Source organism: Tachysurus vachellii, chromosome 18 (genome assembly GCF_030014155.1).
Source record: "Tachysurus vachellii isolate PV-2020 chromosome 18, HZAU_Pvac_v1, whole genome shotgun sequence".
NCBI classification, from domain to species: Eukaryota; Metazoa; Chordata; class Actinopteri; order Siluriformes; family Bagridae; genus Tachysurus; species Tachysurus vachellii.
The window spans coordinates 9,585,486-9,599,217 of NC_083477.1; positions in this window are offsets into that span (position 1 = coordinate 9,585,486).

Consider the following 13,732-nt stretch of genomic DNA (forward strand, 5'->3'; position numbering starts at 1 on the left):
TTTAAATTCAGCCACAGACTGCTGCTCCATTTTAGCATCTCATCTGAACAAGTACAATGATATGATTGTAATTGTCAGAATCTGGAGGAGGCAATCAGGCCTCAGTTTGTAATGTGTGGTATGAATGAGGGGGTATAGGACAGTTCTACCATGTCTGAGTCATGCACTCCCCAGGCTAAATGCCATTCAGCATTTCATCTGTCCATGACCCTTGCCTTCTAAAGCACATTATCAGACAGTGCAGCACTTGACTGAACTCAAATATGAAGCCTTTTAGTGTAAATATCAGATGGAGGCGGCCGGCAAACGCAGATAGACAAAAGTAAATGATTCATATGATTGGCATTTTTGGCCAGAGGGACACTCATTTAGTAGAGACAGATTAGATTGTGTTGCTTTAATGCTTCTTTTCCGCCTCTCTTGCACTTTCTTTCTGTTCCATCTCTTTTAGGACCTCAGGGCTTGCTGGTCTAAGATCTGAATCTCTACAGAAGTCACTACAATCAATTACTGAAGTAAATTTTAAAAAGAATTGACCCCAACCAGTGTCAGTAACGGAAGTGCAATGATGATACTTGATACTGTGACCTTTCCACAAAAAACCAAGCATAAAAACTTTTGGTTTGACTAGCAGCCAACAGAATGGTTTTGGCTGTTTCAATGTTTTACAAGTTCTGTTGAATCAGATTCTGAATGAGAAACTTCATGTCCTATCTGAATGGCTTGTTTTGTGTTAATCAGAGGGAATGAATGATGATCACTATTCTGCACTGTGTGTCCCTTTTTAATGACTTTGTTTTGATAATTGAGGTCCATCTGCAGCTAGGTTTAAAAAAAAAAATCCACATTGTTTGTTGCTCCCAAAGTGATAGTTAAATGACATTCCTCAAGAAGATAGCTTTATTGAGACCTATTATAAAATTAAGGGAGCAGAAAACTCAATGATCATTTCCTTTTATTTTCTTTATGGTTGTATGAAGGTTTCTCCAAAGTTATTTTGTTTTATTTCAGCTCTTTGGCAGTGGAAGGTGTGCAGATATTTCTAATTTCTGAAAGCATCCCGTTTTATTTAATTTGACCTCACATTAGGGAATTTTGCCATGCATTCCAGCACAGATGCTACAATTGTCCTTCAGATGTCACAGAATCCTCCTAAGATTTTCTGCTTTGGCTTGTCCCTTATCCAGTCTCATTAATGTCTTTTTCAGCCAAATCTATGGCTAAAATTGCGTAAATTTGTTTTACTCACTTGTATATAGTGGCACCAAGGTGGTGGGACGACCATTTACAGGCTGTTGGAACAGACTGGAAAGCAACTAGCTAAATAGCGTATAAAGAAACAAACAAGCACAGCTGAAGTTGTTCAGCCTTGGAGGAGAAACTGATTTTTGACGGTTTTCAGAAAATATTAACCATATAATGCAACATTAGAGGAAGTCATCAAGTTTCTTTTGATGCTTAATGATTGTTTTCTAAAGCTTGGAACTATGTTGTAGGTTTCCACACTGTTTTAAAGCTTCTTTCAAATGGACAAACCTAAGAACATTTTAGTGAAGATTCTATTTTATTCTCTTTTGTTCTAAATGTAGACCTTTAAATTGAGTTCACTGATTTGCCTGAGAGTTCATTTGGTCATTCTGCAAAACTGCATCTGCATGAATAAACTGCCTTGCAGACTTGGATGTGTAGTAATATGCACTTTAAAAACACCATTAAATGGGTCTTTAATGGTTCACTGAATACATAATGATTCTTTGATAGTAAAACAGGAAAACTGAGGAGAACTTGGTGATATCATTCTACATGCAGTAGCCCACCTTTAACAAAATTATCATTCATTCATTCACTACCGCTTATCCGAACTACCTTGGGTCACGGGGAGCCTGTGCCTATCTCAGGCATCATTGGGCATCAAGGCAGGATACACTGTGGACGGAGTGCCAACCCATCGCAGGGAACACACACACTCTCATTCACTCACGCAACCACACACTACGGACAATTTTCCAGAGATGCCAATCAACCTACCATGCATGTCTTTGGACCGGGGAGGAAACCGGAGTACCCGGAGGAAACCCCCGAGGCACGGGGAGAACATGCAAACTCCACACACACAAGGCGGAGGCGGGAATCGAACCCCCAACCCTGGAGGTGTGAGGCGAACATGCTAACCACTAAGCCACCGTGCCCCCCTAACAAAATTATGATTATTGTTCATTCATTCATTCATTCATTTTCTACCGCTTATCCGAACTATCTCGGGTCACGGGGAGCCTGTGCCTATCTCAGGCGTCATCGGGCATCAAGGCAGGATACACCCTGGACGGAGTGCCAACCCATCGCAGGGCACACACACACTCTCATTCACTCACGCAATCACACACTAGGGACAATTTTCCAGAGATGCCAATCAACCTATCATGCATGTCTTTGGACCGGGGGAGGAAACCGGAGTACCCGGAGGAAACCCCCGAGGCACGGGGAGAACATGCAAACTCCACACACACAAGGTGGAGGCGGGAATCGAACCCCCAACCCTGGAGGTGTGAGGCGAACATGCTAACCACTAAGCCACCGTGCCCCCCTAACAAAATTATGATTATTGTAATTTATTTAATTATTAGGTTGCTTGACCGGTCACTTCAGGTGAATGGGTTTAATCCAAAACTCAGTAACTGACAAATATTTAGGTCTATAAATAGTCAAAAAATCTAGTGACAATTAAAAAGCACCACAGTTCAAATAAATATCCAAATATCATTGGACACTTATGTGCCTAATAGTTTAATAATTGAATCATGTTCATATAATATATTCTTTTTTTAATACTTTTTTTTTTTTTTACAGTTAAGAGTCCATATCTACAATGAGTAGAGAACCTTTCCTTTAAGAGTTTCTCTAGAAAAACAAATGATGAGCCCTTTAGACTCCTAAATTCAGCTTTGGCTCGGTGAGTGTGATATGCCACGAGGCTCTAACCTCTGAGCAAATTATTAAATATCTATCTGTACCCCTGCATTGTTCTTGATTTCTTATTCAACTTCCCAGTTGCATTTCCTATTATTTTGAGTTTAACTTGAATTTTTTGTGGATATTGAAAATGGATTTGCTTGATTAAGCTTAAGTTTTATACCAGCCTCTGTGACTGATGAAAAGGTTGATGATGTTTGTGCAGTGTTTTGTCTTTGCCAGCTGTGTCTCGCAGGCTGTGTTTCAAGGGCAGACAGTGAGTGCTCCTGCTGCTACTGGATTAGCCTCACATGGAAACAAAGACATCTGTCAAAGATACCAAACATATATTTAGTCTTGGTAATGCGTAACGCATGCAGTTGTTATTGACCTGCTAGTGTCTTGCCTTTGTTTTTTTTACCTCTCTCTTTTCTTCTCACTTGTTCCATTGGCAGCTGGACGTTGTTCAGATATGCAACCTGATACAGCCTGATATTGAGCTGGAGTGTGCACATCTCATTTCTCTTCTTCTCCCCTCTGCACTGGAGGTTCATCAGCAAGGCAACCTAATCATTTAAGTGTTGCCCTAAATTTACTGAAATGAAAGCGACTTGACTCAGCCCCTATCCAGGAAGTAATTTCACAGATGGATGAGGAAATATGCTAACTAAAATCACTGTGAACACTTAAATTGGTGCACCATTGTGGGTGGATGCCTCTAGTGGTGGCAGTATTCAGAATGTCATTTAGTTATATGACATTTACTTATTAATTATAGCCTTGATCTACTGGCAACCGATCTTGCCATATTAATAGCAATAATAAGCATACGGAATACAACCAGATATATATTATGTGTGGTTCAAACCCAAAAGCCCACCTCTTAGCTATGCCTTTACTGCACTACACATCTGAGTTACATGTCCACTCAACAATTTTCCTCTTAACATCCATCCATTTTTCCTCTTTGTCCAATTCTCCCCCCTGGTTCTTGGGACCTGCTGCATATGTAGCCAAGAGAGCTTCTGAGTACCTTTAAGAGGTGGATTGAGTTTTCTTTAATGCAGTTATGATCAAACCTCCCGCCTGTTCCCCCCTCTGCCACTGATAATCTTATTAGCAGTGAACGGGGTGCTATTACTCTCTAAGCAATAAAGGAGAGTAGTGTGTGTATGTGTGTGTGTGGCTGTATAGTCAAGAGTAGCAAGACAACAAAGAGGGTCAGATTTGATTATGTTTTTTCTCCTGATGAAAAAAAAGCATTTCCCACATTTTTTGGTGTTTTTTTTTTCCCCAGGGCTTTGCTGTGATAACAGACATAATCAGTGCGAGCATCTCAAAACACCATCCGTGACTTCCAGTGACTTCCACTGAGTGGGAAAATTTCTCTATTAGACAAGACAGCAGGTGCTATTCTGTTTGTGTTTGACCTCTCGGATCACAAAACTGCAGCGTCATCAGAAAAAAATATCAGCAGACAAAATATCAATAGACAAAACATCACATTACTTCCTGTGACATTGTTTTGAAATAGAACAGCACGGAAGAGTGTCAAGATGATCTCATAAAACATTGATGTTGCTAAAATTCCCTCACAAAATTGAGTTTTCTGCCAAAGAATCTACTTTTAGCTTTTCTCTTTTCGTCTTCCTCTCTAACTCTAATTGTAAACGGTGTCTTTGTTTTGTCCTTGGCTGATTTGCCTAGTAATTTAATAAAACATGGCAAAGATTGACATTTCAGATATTTATGGTTTTAAATCACTAGAGGAAGTAACTCTTCTTTGCAGCTTGCCTACACCACTACCGCCCAGTAGTTACCTGATTAAACACCAAGATATATTTCTTCCCTTTTCTGCTGGAAAATTGAAAGTGGTCAGGCTGAACTCAAATACAGAGACATTGCGGTTTCAGGGGATTATATTTAATTACTCTGCTCTAGATTTATAGCTAAAGCATAATGATAGAAATTTAAAAGACTTAGAGATGGTGTGCATGGAAGGCTTTGCTGTTAAATGTCACAGTGTTTATTTCTAAATGAAGCTACATGTGCAATAGTTTAACTGATGAATGAATTAATGAGATTCAGGATTAACTTTATCAGGACCCAGACGTAAACAAGTACAATTACTTAAAAGGGTTTTAATTATCTATATTTAACTATTTTTTCTTCTCTAAATTTCTCTATAATCATATATTTGTAAGATCATAAGGTAGTCTATCTACCGCTCTATACTGCTAAACACATTAAGCATTTGTGACTGCTAGCCATTAGCATTAAGCTATTATGTATCATCAGAGTTATGTGGGCAGATTAAAATTAAAGCTGTTAGTTAGCCTTAGCTAATATATTCTATTATTCCTTGGTGCATAGGTAAAAAAAAAAAGCAGTAGATTTAAACTTAAGTAAATTTACACGCTAACTTAAATCAGTGTGCGATTTGAGACAGATGTCTTTGTCTCTTGTGATTCTTTTGGTATTGTTTTACCATCACTGCAGTGAAGAATTTGAAATCGTTTTTCACCTTTTACCAGAATAAATATTTAGGATATATATTTAGAAATGTGATAGCCCTTTTGCTGAGAAGAATTTGGGCACCACTTCTTCAAAACAAAAAATCAAACTGGAATCGTTTTACCCATCTTTGTTGAATACCTTTAATTAATATACTATTTTATTCTGAATTAACTGCACTAAGTATGTCAGGTGAGCGTGTTGCATTGAGAACATGCACCTGTTGCCTTGTTAGAAATCATTAAAGTGGCACCCATAGACTAAACACGTCTCCCTCATTTCACAGCATGTGTAACATTCTCATCTTCTGGAATGGGGGTAAATATTTAAACAATTCCCCTACATGTAAAGCATGACAAGACTTGATCTCTATGGTATGGAAACAGCTTCTGTCATACCATGAAGTGGTACAAATGACTTTGCTCAGAAATTGATGAATTTGTGTGTAAATGATGCTTAACTTGTCACCTAGCAGCTGTGGATGGAATGTTTCCTCATGAAGAACATTATAGGCTTGACCTACACAGCATTATCCTGTAGTAACGAATCCCTCAACTGGCAATTTTCCAGATCTGGGATTTGTAAATGTTACTATTTATCCATCTTAAGGGGTTTTTAAATCTTTCAGCTCGTCCACCAAAAAAGCAATGAACCAGAGAAAATATAAATAGTATGAAAGTTAATAATCCTGTTTTTGAAGCCAAAGAAGCTCCCTTTATCACTGAGATGTACGATTTTTTTTCTCGATATCCTAACCCTCTTTATCATAATCGGTGTTAGGATACAGGTAGCACAAAATCAGTATGAAGGGTAGGTCTTCTTCTGGTGTCTCATCTTACCACCTTGTGCTGCTGCAGTGGCTATAATTTTGTTACAGGATTCTTAATAGTGTCGGCCACCTCCTCCATCTGCCCTTTCTCTCAGCAGCACACAGCTCTGGGCTAGGGGAAATGTCAAAGCTTTTATTCACAAGCTTTTAAGAGCCACTGTGTGTATGTGTGTGTATGTGTGTGTGCATGTGCGTGTGTGTGTGCTTGTGTGTGCCTGAGGGCATCTTTGTATGTCCATGTGTGTAGGGGTTCCTCCCACTAACAAACTAAGCTGGTCGCTTTTTCTATTTTGGAACAAAACAACTCAATGTGAGGATTTTTTTTTTTTTTTACCAAATACGGGGGAGTGAAAGAGTAAAAGAGTAAGTGGTTAATAGAAAAGAGTAGCCATTGTAAATGGCTGGGGAATTTGATGAGCCAGTGTGAAGAATGAGATGAGTGGGGACATGAAATACAGAGAGAGAGAGAGAGAGAGAGAGAGAGAGAGAGAGAGAGAGAGAGAGAGAGAGAGAGAGAGAGAGAGAGCGCAGTCCTCCTCAGTCTCTTGTAAATCTGACTGAAATCTCTACAACTTCATCTTCTCTGGGTGGCATGGGCCCTTAAAAAGACTTATTAGTCCCTTTAATATCGCTAGAAGGGCAGGCCTATTCAGCTGCAGCATAATAGCTTACATTTCACACCTAATCAATGTGGACAGGACGATATATGGGCTTACCTCCTCCCCTTTCTTTTTCTCTCTCTCCCTCTGTTCTCTCTCATCCTTCAAAGAGAGCCTTTGCTTTCAAACTGATTTAAGTAGCTCCACTTGGAAAAAAGCAGTGCCTCAGGTGGATCCAACATCAGCTCTTTCCTGAGCACGTACTTGTGTTCACTATGATATAAATGGCAAGAGGTGATCTCAGACCTCTGTTTATCCATAGAATGCTGAACCTTAAACTTAAGTACCTGGTTTAATTGACCTTATAACACGGCATAGGTTTGTTTTTAGGATTTATGTGCTGTGTACTTACTATTGGTCATGATATCGAATGCATTCCTTACTTTATATAGACTGCTACTGTACAATGTTTGAACACAGTATTAGAGGATTGTCTTGGTTCCTCGTTTTTGATGGTTAATAATAATAGTGTTCTATTAATTACAATGTAAATTATTTTAATGGTTTAACAGTTTTTAGACTAGTTCAGTGAGCTCTTGAAGTGCTTTAATAACGGTTAATTATACTGGACTATAAAGTGAGGTTTGTAATAGTGAAGAATTTAAGCCTGCATGCCAAAAATAAAGACTAATTAATAAATCAGAGATAAAATACCATAACAAGTCTGCCTACTAGCATGCTTTGGGACAGTGGTAACCCAGAGCATGTACAATGGAGCACCATGAACTGAGTTCAGGACTGAACATGATGTATGGTACCACTGCTACTCACTGCATCCTGCCCATGCTTTTTATATATTAAGAAATACTTGATGCTGAATATGTAATATGGGCTTTTATTCTGAATGACAATTAACAACCAGAATTACATATTTTATTGCTTTTATTTATGAAAAAAAATACAAGCAGAAAAACAATTTGAAATTCTGAAATGGCTCTTATATGATATGACATCACTTAACAACAAACTAAATACATCTGAAACACTAACACACTTGTGACTGACCCAAAAAGATGCAGCAAATAGATGCCATGCGACATCTCAATTTAACCACAGAATAAATCTTAGTTACCAAAAGGAAACAATGTTCCTTTAGTTTTTAAATAAAAGCTGCAGTTTTTGGTTAAAGGCAAGCAGCCAACTGACCAGGTCAAAACTGTCAGGCATTTGGTTCCCACCAAGATATAAAACCACACACACACACTTCCTGTCAGCCTTTGTTCATTACCCCTTTGTAAAGCTTGAGAGCTTGAGAACGGAGACCAGCTCAACTCATGGCAGATGGCAGATGAGCACACCTATACTATCACACCAAATACACTATCACAACACCTGATACACACTATGATACACACCCATACAGTTAGAACTAAAGCCATTTGATCAATGGCCTTAGCTAATCCACAGCAGGTGTGAGTTTTTAACCTTTAACCCTGCCTAACACACACACACACACACTTCTAATTTCTAATGAGAGGTCCAGACATATCCATCACACCTCAAAGCAATATGAAATGGCCAGTAATAAACACATCTTTCATTGCTTTGAAATCCTGCTCTGTTTAGAATACCACTGTGTGTGTAGGTGTGTGTGAGAAAGACAATGTTCTAAGGGTATTTCTACAGCTCACAGTGTAATAGATAAAAGTTGTAGAATTTTATTAAGGTCAGTTTAAGTAACATGAAGAAGGTTGGGATTGTTTTAAGAATTCAATTATCTTTATTTTGATGTATTATGACCCTCTTCTGGTTAATACAGAGAACAGAGACCTATAACCTCCCATACTGTATATCATACATATCACATACTGTATAACATCACAAGACAAGCTGGCTTATTGAAAAGTATCATGTAGAGTACATTAAATTTGCTCAATTGTTCTGAATATATATGGCTGTTAAAGTATTTTTCAGAGACACAAGTCTGAGTTTCTAACAGTTGACCGGATATAAGAGCAAGACTTGAAGAACAAGTATAAAGAACAGACAGAGTCAAAAGTAAACACTATGGGATTCCATCCATACATCATCCACCTTCTGCATCCTTAGTGTTACAGGGAGTCTGTAGGCTATTACAGGGGACTCAGATAGATGTCTTTAAACTTTATTTCGGGGTAAAGAGGATTTCAAGCTTGAGAAAACTAATGTAAAATTCACTTTTTAATGAAATTGTATTACATGTTATACTATGCATATTGATTTAATTGATTCCAGTCTTATGCCAGATATAAATAAAAATGGTTTATATCAGGTATATAAATATGTTGAGAGTAGAGCATAAGGTGTTTTTTCTGATCCATGAATGCAAACAGATTGAGCTTCAATAAAGCCAAACATTAGTGAAGTCGATGATATAATAATGAATAATAGTTCATTTATCCTCAGTGTAATGCTGTCTCCCTATTATAGTTATTAATCTACAAGTTTGCCTACCTGTACTTTTCAATAATTTAGTTTAATGTGGGTTTTATGCATGACAGTGCCCTTGGCATGAGGCCTTTGTTAGCAGTAATTGGGTCAGGCACTTAGCTCAATGCCTCTAGCAGCTTTATGGCTGTCTAGTGCATTAGTTTAAGAAAAGAGGCTGTATTTTTTGAGTATAAAAGCCTAAAATGAACAAAAATGTCCCAGTTGAGTACTCAAACCTGCCAAATGCTTAAAGGCTGACAATCCCAAAATGAAGCTAAAAGTTATGCTAGTCATTTATCCAGTGTCCTACATTTGTCTAGGTTTGTATCACTGCCAGAGAGCAGTTGGACTGGATCAGATCCGATACTGAAAGGTCACTTTGATTATTGTAATACTGAGTATAATAGACTGACTTTATACTCCATTATAACATTCATTAATTGTCATTAATTGTGGATCAGCCAATAAGTCTCATAAGTGTCGTATTCTCAATGTTTCTTCCTAATGTCACACCGTGAAATTTGTCCTTGTTACTGTCACTATTACAAGTTCTATACAAAAGGTATGCAAATTAAATATTAATTAATTTAATCTGAATATTTAATTGCATCCAACCAGAAAAATGTACACTGTACAGTCATTAGGTAAAGCAGGTAGGTAGACTTAAAATGAAAATGTGAGGTTAATGATAAGACGTAGTATAATTTAATTAAATAATAAGCCAACAATAATACAAACTTTTATTTTAAAGCCATTCAGTATGAATTTATCATATTCATTACCATCTCAATTCATGAGATATCATTCTCTAAATATTTCTATACAGACCCAACCAAAATGCATTACTCTCAATTAAAGAAGCAGCAATCCTCTAAATATGAAATAGAAATTGGTTTCTTTTGTAAACTGTACCCTTGAAAAATGCTAGTTAAGTAGGTAACTTGTTCTATGAGCACTGGAGGAATACCAACATCACCTAGATATCTTCTTGTGCATGTGCTAGATTGATGTGTTTATCCATTGTTCCCTTTCCCTGTGCCTCAATAAATCTAGCTTAACAGTGATGAATTGTGAGGCTTGTTGTGGTGTTGTGGAGCTTTTTACTGAGTTGGTTGTGGATACAGAAGTTTAGACCAAAAAACAAAAACAATCATGGCCTCAATTGTGTGCATTAATAATGAATAACTTAAATCTAAGCTAACAACCACATACTTCCAAATAGAAGTATGAAAATGATATTCATCACAAACAAATACATTCTGGAAGATGATAGGTGTTTGTGGCCAGCTCTGGAGGATGAGATACCTGTAGCACCATTGGTAGTCTCAGTCTGTTGTGTAGATAGATTCATATGGTGTATATGAGGCCAGTGCAAGGAAAAATGAATGTTTTTCTGTTTGTCTGGAAGCCACAGCAGTGAATTTGGGGAACGAGTAATAATATAAAATAAGATATTACACCTTCTTACCCTTATAAGTGCCACCAATTTTAAATTCATCATATTGTTTTAAATTTAAATGTAGCTTTATTTACACAACAGATAACAAATTATTTATATCAAACCAACCAAGTTATGATCGTGACATATACAGCTGCTGAGATGGAAGCTCTAACCACCGGCGATGGTGGTGGCAGCGATGATCTGGAATCCTTCATGTCAAGACCACATGCAGTATCTTTGAAGTATGGTGCAGTATGTGCAATAAATACTGTTGTTATCCAGCCATCATCCTTCTTTTTCCTACACTGACTGATATCATTGATGCTGGGGTTCATGTTAGTTGAATTCTAAAATGTCCGTATGCCAGGTTGCTTGTGACCATCAGTTTAAGGTTTTGCAAACATTACTGTCATGAAATAAATATATCCGTCATCATGCACGCTTATCCAAATTGGCTGGTGGTCTCTACATGCAGATGTGGTCCGTTTAGCCGGATTTTAATACTTCTCTGCATTGCATACCTTATAAAACTCAACGACCTCAAAATAGTTATTGGAGGCCACAATGGCACACACATGCACGCTGTAGGTGATGACAGCCTTTAAAATCAATGGCATTTAAAGTAAGGGCAGAACACTACAAAGTGTTTGTGTGCGTGTGTGTGAGGGAAAGAGAGAGAAAGATCTGGAACAGTAATCTTTGTGTGAGTGGGTTATGAGCAATGCTATAAAATTGCTGTGTTTGAAACCTGTAGAATCATTACTGAGGTTGGCTATAGGGGCATTGCTTCTCTCCCCAGGCCATCAACCTCTGTAATGTAATAACAGAGCTACGGGGTTACTATGCAACCACACACCCACCCCTACACACACTCACTTACACACATACTGTATGTCTTAATATACAGTATTTGTGAGAACCTTTCATTAAAGTAGTTAATTAAAGCTATGCTCCTCCTAAGCCAAACATTATATTAATACAAAATTTTTTTTTTTTTTTTTGCAAAATATAAAATAAAATTATATAATTAAATAAGAAGTTTAGACAATTTTGAATTTGTGATGACATTTGGCTGGTCCCCACAAAGTCAGAAATTTCATATATTCCTTTATATCCATACTCTCGTTCCTTTTTAATCTTCACCATATAAATGTGTGCCCCACTGCACTCCCCTCCATCTCAATGCAACCACACACACACACACATATACAATTTAGCTACACTTAACCACAAAAATTTAGCTTACTTTAAATATAAAATTATAGTGAGATTCTAACTCATTACAAGTTAACGATAATAAAAGTTTGTCTTAAAGAATGGAATGTTCATATGGCTTTTAAAAAAGGGAAAAAAACAGCTACAATTTTCGGTCAGCAGAAAATTTCTTGAATTTTTTTTGTTCGCTACTGTTTCTATCCTAGACATTACTTTGTTTTTCATTTGGTTGGTCATTCAAATAGACTTTCAGCATAACATTTATAGAAACTTTCCATTAATTAATGCAGTTTGTTTGAAATTAAGAAATATCCCCATAAAGCGAACCATAATTTTTGATGGAAAGTTATTTTTTGGTGTATTTAAAATGAAGTGGTTACTTTGTGTTCCTAATACATAAAAGTGGTTAAAGTGAGCCAAAAACTCATGCTAACAATTATCAAGTGTAAATGCATATTGATATATTTCAGCATATTTCCCAGATGTGTCGATATATTTCTAAGAAAAGACAATGATTAATTTACTGTGCTTCTTCATCAAGAATCAAATGAGCTTCAAATTTTGCAGTCTGACGTATTAAATAAGAGTGAGCTGTTTATGTTAGAACATCTTGCAGGCACATGCAACATTATCTGTTTCAAAATAAAAATAGTCTAAAGACCAGTTGTAATAAGTAGTAGAAGAGACATAAAGGAAATGGTTACAGCTTGAATAACTCAGCATTATTCGTAACAGTAGTGTGCATGTTGAAAAGCGATCAATGATCAGTCTTTGGGAATAACTGTGATCAGGGATTGTTCATTAGGAACACTGATGATCAGGGATTAGACATTAAGAACGATGATAGCCAGGGATTGCTTCTTCAGAACAGTGATGATTAGGAATTAGTGATTAAGAACGGCCATTAAGCACAGTGATGATCAGGGATTCTCATTATGAACACTGTTGATCGGGGATTGGTTGTTAAGAACAATGATTAAAAAAAAATCCCTTTCTCCACTCATATAAGCACAAGTTGTGATGTGAGCTTAAGAGCCGTATCCAGGGCAGAACAGTCACTGAAAAAGTCTATATCTGTCACTAGGCTTTTTTGAGAATAAAATGTCTAAAATGCCACTAAATCTAGTGAAAATTCCTGCAAGTCTGCAACACTTATGTAAACACAACAGGCTAGTTTGGATGAAACTAAAATATCAGCCTGAAGGTCTCTGGATGTTATTGTTGGATGTTAATATTACAAAAATTCAAGGTCTTGAATTGGATTGTAGTAACTGGAAGCCAGTAAATGAAAGACCCACATGTGTTAATCACATTATTTTAAACACTGGAATGTACTGTATGTTAAGTGTGTATGTTATTTCATAGAATCAGACATGTTTTGTAATATTATGGGGTACTAAGTAATTCCTCCTTTAAGGCTGCCAGTCATGGTTTGTTAAGCCATTAACAGCTTGTTAGCCCCTACAACTCGTTAATCCCGGCTTTGAAAAGGATCATTGTGGCTATTGGGTTAACACCTCAGAAGCTGAGGTTGATGTAACATTCACACAGAAGTCTTTGGTTTCACAGGGCAGAAGGGAATTTTTTCACACAGGCAGTGTAGGAGCATCTGAGAGGACCCAGAGGGTAGGCTGCTAAGATCCTGTAACGTGTTAGCAAAACACCAGCTGGAAATAGATGGGAAGAATAACACCCCCAGACAGCTGTGAAGACAAG